Source organism: Sus scrofa, chromosome 11 (assembly GCF_000003025.6).
Source record: "Sus scrofa isolate TJ Tabasco breed Duroc chromosome 11, Sscrofa11.1, whole genome shotgun sequence".
Lineage (NCBI taxonomy): Eukaryota > Metazoa > Chordata > Mammalia > Artiodactyla > Suidae > Sus > Sus scrofa.
In genome coordinates this window covers 10,025,204-10,038,378 of record NC_010453.5, presented here as the reverse complement: position 1 = coordinate 10,038,378, position 13,175 = coordinate 10,025,204, and the positions used below count along the sequence as shown (strand labels likewise).

At 39.3% G+C, this 13,175-nt stretch overlaps 1 protein-coding gene and 1 long non-coding RNA gene across 3 annotated transcripts in view; one reads left to right on the top strand and one right to left on the bottom strand.

Moving 5' to 3' along the window:
* Window positions 1–13,175, bottom strand: part of LOC106507939 — a 195,599-nt gene that overhangs the window by 69,992 nt on the left and 112,432 nt on the right. The gene's annotated exons all lie outside the window — the stretch shown is intronic.
* LOC110255744 overlaps window positions 8,438–13,175 on the top strand; it is a 209,836-nt gene continuing 205,098 nt past the window's right edge. The window contains exon 1 of the long non-coding RNA XR_002336487.1: window positions 8,438–8,903. This is a non-coding gene — a long non-coding RNA (uncharacterized LOC110255744). The remainder of the gene's footprint in view (window positions 8,904–13,175) is intronic.

Here is a 13,175-nt window from a genome sequence, read left to right as displayed (position 1 = left end):
ATTAGATCTCTCCCTGCTGCAAATAAACTCAAGAATTCCCGGGAGAAAGGATCTTGGCTTGTAATGAGAAGGAGGGATGTTAATTGGAAGCATCAGCAAAGTTTTCATGTTTCAGCTGTGGGTTTAGTTACAGTTATACTCAGTTCTATGCCATCAGCGTCCGCAGTCAAACTTGTGGGTGGAGTATGACCCGGAAGACGGAGTCCCACAGGACAAGGACAGATATGTTTTCAAATTCCCTTCCAGTGCTGCTCCCGCCTTGGACTCCTGCCGCACATCCCTCTCCTCCTGAGCACCCTTGCTCTGTCTTCCAAGACCTTTCCTTTGCTAGTTGGATTTCTCGGGGCCCATGTTTGCCTCTCTTTATATTCCTTCTTGTGAAAACCCTCCCTGAAGGCTGTGGGGTCAATGGCTCCCAGTCCCCGATCTCCAGCCCAGCTCACCCTTCTTCACAGGACAGGGTGGCTAACAGCAGGGGCCCTAGAGTCAGACTGTCAGGGGGTGAAACCCAATCCATCAGTTGCTGGCTGCATTAGTTGTACAAGAGACTTAACTTCTCCTTGGGTCTCAGTGTTCTCCTTGGTGAAGTGGCAGCATTTAGAGTGTTTCCTCATGGGGTTATTTAGAGGACTGTGTGTTAATGCATGTAAAGCACTTAGAACAGTACTGGGCACACGGGGTGTGCTCAGAAATGTTAGTGGGCATTGCTACTACTGCTACAACTATTGTTACGTATAAAACAATGGTGACCTCACATAGTTCCAACTTTTTTTTTTGTGATGAGAATTTTTTTTTTTTTTTGGTCTTTTTTGTCTTTTGTTGTTGTTGCTATTTCTTGGGCCGCTCCCGCGGCATATGGAGGTTCCCAGGCTAGGGGTCCAATCAGAGCTGTAGCCACCAGCCTATGCCAGAGCCACAGCAACGCGGGATCCGAGCCGCGTCTGCAACCTACACCACAGCTCACGGCAACGCCGGATCGTTAACCCACTGAGCAAGGGCAGGGACCGAACCCGCAACCTCATGGTTCCTAGTCGGATTCGTTAACCACTGCGCCACGACAGGAACTCCCCTGTGATGAGAATTTTTAAGATTCACTCTCTCAGCAACTTTCAAATATATGATATAGCATTGTTAGTTATAGTCACCATGCTGTACATTACATTCCCAGGACTGACAGCTTACAACTGGAAGCTTATACCTTTTGAACAACTTTTATCTATTTTTCCCATCCCCCAGCTCTAGCAACCACCAATCTATTCTTCATATCTATGAGCTCACTTTTTTTGGATACCCCATATAATGAGAGCATATGATATTGGACTTATTTCACTTAGCATAATGCCTTCCAAGTCCATTCATGTTGCACATGGCAGGCCTTCCCTCCTTCTTCCTTCTTTATACATATATATATAGATGAACTCTTATCTTCTTCTCAGTTCATTTACTCATATCTTGTTTATTCACTCATCTATCACTTAGGTTGTTTCCATGTCTTGGCTATTATAAATAATGCTGTGGGTGAATATAGAGGTATAGATATACTTTCAAGACAGTGATTTTTTTTTCCTTCAAATATATACCCAGAAGAGTGAAACTGCTGGATGATATGGTACTTTTTTCTTCTTTTCTTCTTTTTTCCTTTTTAGGGACACACCTGCAGCATATGGAAGTTCCCAGGCTAGGGGTCAAAACAGAGCTGCAGCTGACAGTCTAAGCCACAGCCAAAGCAACACAAGATGAGAGCTGCATCTGTAACCTACACCACAGCTCACAGCAATGCTGGATCCTTAACACAGTCAGCAAGGCCAGGGTTTAAATCCACATCCTCATAAATATTAGTCAGATTCTTAACACACCGAGCCACAAAGGGAACTCATATTTTTTCATTTCTTGATGAACCACCATACCATTTTCCATAGTGGCTGCATCAATTTACATTCCCACCAACAGTGTACAAGAGTTCCCTTTTCTTTGAATCCTCAGCAATAACTGTCATCTCTCATCTATTTGATAACAGATACCCTAACAGGTATGAGGTGATAACTCATTGTGGTTCGTTTGTATTTCCCTAATGATGAGTGATGTGGAGCATCTTTTCTTATATTTGTTAGTGATCTTTATGTCTTCTTTGGAAATATGTCTACTCAGCTCATTTACTCATTTTTATTAGGATTGTTTGTTTTTATGTTATTGAGTTATATGAGTTTTTTATACTTTGGATAATCACTCCTTGTGAGATACATTATTTGTATCAAAGAAGTAATTCTTAAGAGGTGTGTAAACATTCACCATGGCTATCCCCTCTGGGCTCAGTACAGAGGGAATAGGCAAAAATACCCAACTCCCCAGGAAGGGATTTGGCTGCATATGTTATAGGCAAATTAGCATGCATTTAGGTGTTCACTGTGATCTCAGCTAGAGCCCAAAAAAGCCAACGGGCACTTCCTCTACCTTTTCCCTCTGGCTCACTCCAGCCATGAACCAAGTCAGCAGTATCTCCTTCAAAGGAGAATGTTCCACATGGAGTGCCCAAACTCTTATGGCTCCCACCTGAGTTTTGGGAGTCAACAGGGTTTTTATTCATGAGTCTCACAGGACTATGGCAAACTATGGCTATTTACTGCGCAAACTACAGAGAGAACAAACAAAACTATCCATATCCAAGTTTATCCCTGGAAGGAATTTAACTACATACTTTCTTAACTGCTGCCAAGGGTTCAGCTTCAAACCAGCCTGCATCTAAGTATGGACTGTGATGTTCCCCTTGGAACACTGATGCATCTTGGCACACCCTGAACTACTGGTAACCATTTAAAAAAAGATGATGGAATGTACAATCACAAAGGTTTAGAGGCAACCAAAAGCTGGGGCCAGGCTGTCTGACAATCATCTACTACATCGACAAGTTTGTCAAGACTAGGAGAGCTGACTGATTTATCTAATGCATAGAAACCAATGCAGAGAGTCAAGGAAAATGGAGCTAAGTGATTTATCCAAGAGAGAGTTCAAAATAACAGTCATAAAGATGTTCAGCAAGGTCAAGAAAACAATCAATGAACAGAAAGAGAATTTCAACAAAGAGATGAAAATATTTAAAAATACATTTTAGAAAGTACTATACAGAAGTCATATAGCTAAAGAGTTCAAGGATTCAGCTGAAAAAGTCAACAGAAGGGTTTAAGAACAGTCTAGAATAAGCAGAAGAAAGTACCAGTGACCTCAAAGACAAGCCAGTAGAATTCATCCAATAGGAGTTCCCACTGTCGTTCAGTGGTACGAAACCTGACTAGTACCTGTGAGGAGGCAGTTTTGATCCCAGGCCTCACTCAGTGGGTTAAGGATCTAGCATTATCATGAGCTATGGTGTAGGTCACAGATGCGACTCAGATCTGGCATTGCTGTGGCTATGGTGTAGGCTGTAGCTCTGATTCGACATCTAGCCTGGGAACTTCCATATGCTGTAGGTGTGGCCCTAAAAAAATAAAAAATAAAAAGAATACATCCAATTAGAGTAGCAAAAAGAAAAAAGAATGAAAAAGAATGAAGATATCTTTAGGGACATGGCACATCATCAAGCAGAAAAATGTACACATTATGTAGGTCCTAAAAGGAACAGAGAGAAAGCATATTCAAAGAAATAATGGCGGACATTTCCCTAACCAAAGGCAAAAAACAGACATCATCCAGGAAGCCCCCAAAGTACCTAAAAACTGACTCCTAAAGAGACCCACACTGAAATACATTGTAATTATTTTTTGGCCACATCTGCAGCATGGAGAAGTTTCCAGGCTAGGGATTAAACCCAACCCACAGCAGTGACAATGTTAAATCCTTAAATGCTAGGCCACAACGGAACCTCAAGACACATTATAGTTTAAATGTCAAGGGTTGAAAACAAGGAGAGAATCTTAAAAGCAGCAAGAGTAAAACAACTGTCATGTACAAGGAAAGCTTCATAAGACTATCAACAGATTTTTTTCAGCAGAAATTTGCAGGCCAAAAGGGAGTAAGATGATATACTCAAAACACTGAAAGAAAAAAACTGCCAATGAAGAATATTCTACCTGGAAAAGATGTCCTTCAGAATTGAAGAAGAGATAGTTTTCTACAGGATAGCTGAAGGAATTCATCACCACTAGCCCAGCCTTACAAGAAATATTAAAAGGAGTTCCTCGAGATGAAATGAAAGGACACTAACTACTAATATGAAAATACATAACAAATGCGTGTGTATACATATATATGTGTATAAATATATAGATAGATAGATATAGATAGATATAGATATGTTAGGCTACAAAACAAGTCTTAATAAACTTAAGAAGACCGAAATCATATCAAGCGTCTTTTCCAACAGCAATGGTATAAAATCAAGAAAGTGGAAAATTCACAAATATTTATATATTAAACAACATGCTCCTGAACAACCAATGGCTTAAAGAAGAAATGAAGAGAAATTTTTAAAAAATCTTGAAAGAAATGAAAATAGAAATACAACATACCAAAATTCATGGGATGCAGCAAAAGCAGTTCTGAGAGGAAAGTTTTTAGTGATAAATACATGCCTACAGTAAGAAAACAGAGTGATCTCAAATAAACAACCTGACTTTACAACTGAAGCTACTAGAAAACAAACTAAGCCCAAAGTTAGGAAAAGGAAGAAAATAACAAAAATCAGAGCAGAAAACAAATTAAATTAAACAGATACCAGAAAAATAATAAAAAAAAATCAATGGAACTAAGAGCTATTTTTTTTGAAAAGATAAACAAGACTAACAAATCTTCAGCTATATTATTAAATTAACAAATTATAACATTAACTAATAAAAGAAATACATACAACTCAATAGCAAAAAACCAAATAACCCAATTTTAAAATGGATAAAGAACATGAACAGACTTTTTCCAAAGAAGGCATATGAAGAACAAATAGGTACATGAGAAGATAGTGACATCACTAATCATTAGGGAAATGCAAACCAAAATCACAAGGAGATATCATTTTATATCTGTTAGCATGTCTATTATCAAAAAGACAAAAGATAATCAGTTATTTGCCCACATATGACTATAACTTAGGAGCAGGAAAGTCATCCAGCTAGGCCCAGTCAATTTATATAACCATGGAGATAATAAAATAGATGTTTGAACCTACTAAGTTTTGGGGTTGTTTGCTATTCAGCAATGAATAACAGAAACCATCATCTACATTGCTTTTCCGTCATTCCTTTATTTCTCTGTATTCATCGATTTCTCTAGCAGTCATAGAATCTTGATGTGAAAATAAATTTAATTCACTTGAAATTTTGATTAATTCATCTTGTATTTTTAATTTTTACTTTAAAATTTATAGCAGAGATTCTCTCTAGTTAGTTCCAAAGCTATGTGTAAAAAATGATTTTATCCCCTCCACTCCTTGGTCCAGTGAATCCTGGTGGCAGTGTGTGCTGCTGCTGTCCCTGGTTGCCATGGAACAGTTCAGAGCTAAATGAATTACCTTCGCTCCTTCTGCTGTAACTCTGAGAGCAACATGAGATCTGCAGGTGGCCAATTATTGTTAACTCTCGGCTGTACACTCATTATTGACCAAAATATTCCAATATGGTCATAGGAAACATAAATAAGAAGGCTCAGAAAGTTTGAATTATGGCAAGGTCAGTAAACAATGTAATGAGGAATGTATTGAACAAACGCAAAATAAAAATCCACAGCAGCATGAAATTGAAAAATATTAACTATTCTTTGAGGAAAAATAATTCTCATAGAAAAAAATGCATCTAAACCTAATTTTCTTTAAAGATTTGCCTTGTAACTTTAATTTCACTGCATTTATAACTATAACTGTTATATATATATATACAAATATAATGTACAGTATATTCCTCCTAGTTACTAGATTGTATTTACTAATTCATTCAAGTAATATTTATTGTTACATACATGTGCTAAGCATAGGCTATGCCAGATTCTTCAAATAAAGAAATATGAGAGAGAAAGAGAGATCCTATCTCAACCAATTAATAGTTTAACGAGACAGAGAAGTATAAAAAAATCAAAATTCAACTTAAGTACTATACTAAGATAGAGCAAAATAAAGGATACTCTATAAGAGAGGTAGCCTGAGAGACTGAGGGAAATTTCCTGGAATGAGATAATTTAGATTGGAGCTGAGTCTTGAATATTTAGAGATCTTGTGTATCCAGCCAAGACAAAAAAATTTTGGCCACACTCATGGCATGTAGAAGTTTTCAGGCCAGGGATCAAACCTATGCCAGAGTAGTGACAACCCCCAATCATTTAGCCACTAGATCACCAGGGAACTCCAGGACAAATATTTATTGCACTTGTTTGCAGGACTCTGGCTTGGTTTTGTGTGTGTGTGTGTGTGCGCGCACGTTTGTGTGTGTGTGTGTGTAAACTGCTTTGGCTGCACCCCATGCTCCTCTCCTCTCCCTCATCAAGTGGCATTCTTCACCCAGTCAGAGCTTATCCAGTGGCTCAGGAAGAATCGCACTGCTCAGACTGCTCAGATGATGAAGACGACATGTTCCCAATGTCAGTTTCACAGTTTGATGCACAAGAGACTTAGACAGCTTTGATTTGCACATATCTCCATCTTGCTCAACCTCCCAACGTCTCTTTTATTTAGCAAGTAAATGTAAATCTTGTTTTTCCCCTTAATTCCTGAGTGTAGTTACATACTGTGAACCCTACTGGAACTTTTGCTTTTACTTTCGATATTTCAGTCTTGAGATAAGACTGGTAGTATTGTATCCGGTTGGTTTTTACATTGCTAGAACAATCTTTTCTTTTCTCCCCTGTGTGGTTCTCCTGCCTCCTTTCATTCCTTCTGATCCCAAGAGTCCCACACCAGTCCTTTCCAAGGAAAACTGGCTGCATGAGATCACTGATCATGTGGTCACCACCATAAAGGAGGGAGAAAGAGTCCCAAACTTCACCCAAAAGTATTAGGCAGCTTCTTTTTTAAGTCCGACCTTGAATGCTAAGCACGGTGAAAGAAAATTTCTTTTACAAACTAATAACCCTGGATTATTTACTTTCCAGCAGGATAAGATTCAAGATTACCTAGTTGCTAAATCCTAAACTGGTAGCCTGCAGGGCAAATTTATACAGCAGATAGATTTTGTTTGGCACTCACGGTATTTTTAAACATCTTTAATAAGTTGCTACCATATAAAACTTAGATTTCATATAAAAATCTTATTTCCTGTTTCTGCTAAAAAATTAGAAGAGTTGGCCCATATTCCAATTAGGATCAGTTATTTTGGGAGTAACGCTACCTGCAAAATATAGATTCATGTTCTCCACCTCACCTTAGCTCCTATCCGGTGAACTCCACTCAGAGCCTTTGCATGCATTTTCTTTTCCATTTCTGAACTAGTCCAACTTCCTCACTTTACAGGAAAAAAAAAAAATAAGACTAAGACACAAAGAGACTTCAAGATTTTCCTGGGTCCAGAGTTGGTGATACAAATAGGACTAGAACTTGGTCTCTTCATTCCACTTCATCACGGTGCTGCCTTTCAGGCTTATTTACATCCATGACTAACTGCTCCCCTGCTCACTACTATCTTAGCAAAGATGGAAGAAGGACTGAACATCAAACTCCAATCAAGTGTAATCATGGCTCAAGTCTTAAGATTTGGATTCTGAAGAGGTTTGAGAATTCTAACTTGCTTTCTTCCCCCAATATGTCTTTTCTTTTCTGTGGCACATTAAAGCAGGTGGTTATGAAAGTTATAGGCAAATGTTTTTCTGGTCATTGTACATCTTTGTCCCATGAAAGGATGTGTGCTTCCTCCTTACAATGACTTCTAATTAACCTGATGGAGAGAGTCCACTTAAAACATTATGCTAATGTCACCAATTGATTTTATAACAGAGATGCAATAGATTTTCATTTTATCCTTGGGCCTGGTGGGACCTAATTAGCAAATACTATCATGCACTCATAATTGTGAACTTCATTCCAATAAAACATCCTGTTGGTTTTTATGGAGTTTTTCTAAGTGGTGAGAAGGAGCACTCCTTCACACCAGCCAGGACCAGCAGCAGAATTACATAAGATAAGCCTTCCCTCTTATCTCAAAATATTAGTATATTGTTATTACTTTAACTTGTTCCCCAGGGAGCTGATTAACAGAAAATAGTATGTATGTATATATATACACATACATACTATATATAGCTAAATACATACAATATATAGCTAATATGTATAAACAATATATATATATAAATAATATACATATAAATAACTTTTTAGGGCCACACCTGTGGCATATGGAAGTTCCCAGGCTAGGGGTCAAATCGGAGCTACAGCTGCCGGCCTATGCCATAGCTACAGCAAACGTGGGATCCGAGCCGTGTCTGTGACCTACACCACAGCTCACAGCAACACCAGATCCTTAAGCCACTGAGCAAGGCCAGGGATCGAACCCACATCCTTATGGATACTGGTCGGGTTCTTAACCTGCTGAGCCACAGTAGGAACTCCAGTTCCTCTGTATTTTTAATGAAGGAGAGGCTTATCCCAACCTTAAAGCATGAAAAGTTCAAATTAGCTAGAGCCTTTTTTATAACCCTTTTCTTTCCCCAGAGATGTCCGTGACCTCACAATGAGGCGCTTTGTGAGCTTCAAGCCAAGGTTGATTTGGCACCTCCGTCACAGAGAGCATGTGCAGACTGTGACAGGCTTTCAGGAAAGCCACTTCCCACATGTGCTCCTCTGGTTCCCTCATTGGTGCTCGGGAAGAGGAGGCTGGTTCCTCCGGGTGAGCTGGGTGCTATGACAGATTAGACTTTTATGCAAGAAAATCAGTCCTGCACATTTGATGTACTGCTTTAAAACTTAAAGACCTCTTGGGACCTGACATTGTAAGGTAAGCAGTGCTCAGACACAATTCTTGAACTTTGAAACTGTGAATGTAAATTGAGGACGTTCCTTAAAAGTTCTTGTTGTTTAATATGAAACTTTAACATGCTGTCTCTCCTGCTGCCTTTAAGAATAACAGCTCACTGTCAAACACGCACATACAGCTCTGATTTTAAAAGAAAATAAATACTGCTTTAAACAACATGTTTCCATAATGAAATAGCCACATAGATATGTTGTACTTTTAAACTCGTGTGGAAGTGTCCAGTATGGGCTAGGTTTTCTCTGCTCTCCGTCAATGTAATCAGTGTCCTTTAAAATGGAATCAAATTATCTTTGCCACTTGAAAATGGGTCTGTGTGCAAGACTAATCTTGTAAAGAGAAAACCCCAATGGAATTGCAACCAAGTGTCAGTCCAGGCCTGTGGGTCTTTATCCCAAGTGTGGCTCGGTGCTTTATTAAACATAGGAGGGGATTAGTGAAACCTTGCTTTTACAATGGTGTTGGCACTGCTCTGCTAGACACGGAAACTCTGCTGGGATCAGGTGTTGCTATGTGCAGGCCAGTTCCTTGTGCTTGTGGCAAACCGAAAGTTATTATAATGCATGATAAGAGCCAGAAGTTTGTCAGACATACGATGTAGAACAAGTTCAATAGTATGTATGTAAGTTACTTGTCTAAGGTTGTTAACAAAATCCAATCTTTCTGTAGAAATGTATAGATGCTTTAAATGTTTTCCATCAAGTTTGGACTCTCAGGGGTGGAATACTGAATACGTTCAGGTATGCAAATTATCTCTTTCAATACGGGCATCACGAAAATCTCTCTTCATTGTAGGGAAAAAGATGTTGCATCTTCTCTCTGTGCTCTGCGGACCTTAAAGGAGAAGCCCTACACTATATTCACACTGCTTGTTTTCTCTTAAATCTTTGAGAGTAGAAATCAGAAGTTTCTACTCTCCTACTTTGCCTTTGTCACTTTCCTGGGGACTAAGTTAATTACGGACATCTTAAATTTCCCTTGAGATTTCCAAACGTCTTTCTGTGCCCTTTTCATGGATAGCACCAAAGTGCAGCCACACAAATAAATTAGATGCTTGCTCCTTACTATCTTTCTCACCATGAATATGGTTTACATGATATATTGGCCTCCAGTGCACCTTCTCGTGATACAAGTTCCCTTCGGTTTATAAGCTAAGAAGGTGAACCCTGGAGGGGCTGGGGCACCCACCTAAACTCTGAAGTGGTAGCATTGGTGGGACCTGGCCTGGATGTCATCTCCCCTCCCCCAGGCTTTCTCCCTTTCCAGACTACTCTGCCTCACCTGGCTGCGTGTATTTCTATGAGCCTACCCTTTGAACCACATTACTGCTTAGCTGCACACAGTTCTGGGGGGGTACTCTTTCACTGTAAGGATTTCTATGTCTAAGCTACCCTTGGCCTGGAGGGAAGAATGTGGGGGTCTCGGAACAGAGAGTAGCTATTTGAGGATTTTCCCCCTTCTCTTGACATGTTTTTTGCTAGTCTCCACACACATTTTTAAAACACCCACGCAAAAAAAAAAGGTGCGGGTTCCTAAGGAAATGAGGCTGGGACTGTTTACTTTGCAGCTAGGACACCCAGGATGCAAGGCTCGGAAGGATGAGCAGTGGGCCTGGGTTAGCATTCCAGCGTGCCACTGCCTTTCGGAAAGTTATTTTTAACCTGACAACATTTCTGCACATCTGCAATCCAAATACCCCAGTACGTGAGAATAAATATTTAGGCAACGTGTTAGCTTCATTAACCCGACACCACATCACAGCCATTCTTAAGAATTCCTATTCTTGTTCTAATAAAATTAAAAGCAGGGGGGGATAGAGTTGAGGGAGGAAAGAATGTGAAATATGAAATTGCCTATGTGATTTGAGGGAAAATTGCCTAATTACAGACCAAAAATTTTTTTTCAAGATTTCTCTCTTTCTTTTACCAAGGATGACATCTCCTCTGTTGAAAGAGTCACTGAAGTTCTTGTGTTTTCATCTTTGGCAGTCCTGAGTCTTTTCCTCATAGCTGTGCTCAGACTCTGATTTTGCAGCCTGGGTATGCTTAGGGGCAGGTCTCACAAAGTAGACAAAAGCAGTGGAATTTTAAGCACTAGGAGTAAGAATTCTCTGTCATTGTTAACAGCCAAACCTGATGAAATCACCGCCATTAAAGAACTCATATTTAAAGAATGTCTCATTTGTCTCTAGAGCTAATAGTTTTATTTATTTTTGTTATTTTTACTTTTTATTAATAAGTGGAAGGCTGAAGGAATAGCTGAAATTAACCTCTAGAATTTCACCTCCTACATCCTACGTAAAGCTTTCACTGAGATTACCAAGCATGGAAGTCTATATGAACAAACCCTGAGAGATGTGATTAAACCATTTCGCTTTTTAAAAATCCTAGAAAAAGGAGTTCCCATCGTGGCGCAGAGGAAACAAATCCGACTAGGAATTTGCATCCATGAGGATGCGGTTTCAATCCCTGGCCTTGTTCAGTGGGTTAAGGATCCAGCGTTACTATGAGCTGTGGTGTAGGTCGCAGACGCAGCTTGCATCTGGCATTGCTGTGGCCGTGGTGTAGGCCAGCAGCTGTAGCTTGGATTAAAACCCTAGCCTGGGAACCTTCATATGCTGCGGGTGCGGCCCTGAAAAAACAGAAGACAAAATACATACATACATACACACAAACCCCAGAAAGGTGAGGACGGACCATGACTTAAAAAGCAATAATCCCGTTTAGAGACAAAATGGAAAATAATTGGAACATTTCATCTTATGTAATTTGGTATATTTGGCAAAACAATAGAAAGTGTAATCTATCACCCATGTGCCTGGTAGCAGCACTTATAGGGCCCAGGAAGAGATGGCTAGCAACTTACAGGAGCTTTTAGGAATCCTATATACCTTCCCTCTCTGACAGCCATACATATAGACCACGAGGTAAGAACAGGGTCAAGTAGCGATCACAGCCCTTGGGACTACACTGGTTTTTAAAATCGCAGTGGTGACAGTAAGGTGGGTCAAGGGAAAAATAGCACTGGGATACTTAAAGGGTGGGAGAATATTAAATGTATGTTGAATTCTTGAACTGATTCTGTAGAGATGCCAGAGGGTAGAGAAGTTGAAGAAATTCCATGAGAACTGATCAGTGTGAAATACTTGGAATAAAGTGCTTGGACAGCATCTTAGCCAAGTCTGTCAACATTCATTTTCAAGTCAGAGGTTACTCCCTGTTGCTGTCTTTAGACACCTTCAAAAGGAACTTACATATATTGCTTTAATTTCGAAATTGGCAAGATTCAAAAATGGGTTATTAAAGGAATGGTTCGTGGAACAACCAAAAGAGATACTAGTGGATCCTTAGAATCCAAGCATAGATTCACTCAAAAGGAAATCACCCTGAAAGTCACATTTTTTTTTCTCTAATGTATTATTAACCTGGTAGATACATGTAATTTAGCCAAAAGTAATTTGGTCAAAAGCAAATCAGTCAACATAATAAATTAGTTAAAACTGAACATCTTTGGAGTTCCCATTGTGGCTCAGTGGAAATGAACCTGACTAGTGTCCATTAGAATGCAGGTTTGATCCCTGGCCTCGCTCAGTGGGTTAAGGACCTGGCATTGGTTACAGGCACATCAGCTGTGGTGCAGGTTGCAGATGTGGCTATGATATAGGCCAGCAGCTGTAGCTCCTATGCAGCCCCTATCCTGGGAACTTCCATATGATTCAGGTGCGGCCCTAAAAAGACAAAAAAAAAATGAACATCTGCTCTCATAAGATGTTCAATTATGGGTGATAAAACATAGGACAGTTTTATAGAACTATTTATAAGTATAAATACACTATTTTACAATTTTCAAATCTTTTTATTTTTATCATTATGTATACTGAATTCAACTTCAAATAATTACTGTCTTTATTGTGAAAAGTTTGGACAATTAAGGAACTGTTCAATAACCGAGGTAAGGAAGCAACAAATGGAGCTAATTATTTGAAGCTAATAGAATGATTGAACAATTGACTACCATGGTGATTTATGTATTATTTTAAGCAACACATGCTTATTATAGGAAAATTATAAGTACAAGAAAAAAATGTTATTCATTTCTTTGGTCACCCTGCAGAATATGAGTTCCTGAGGCAGGGATCAGACCCCAGACACAGTTGGGAACTACCAGAAAAATTTTTTTAACATAATCCCATTCAAATAGTACCAGACAATGACTGCACATTAGTGTATGATAGCC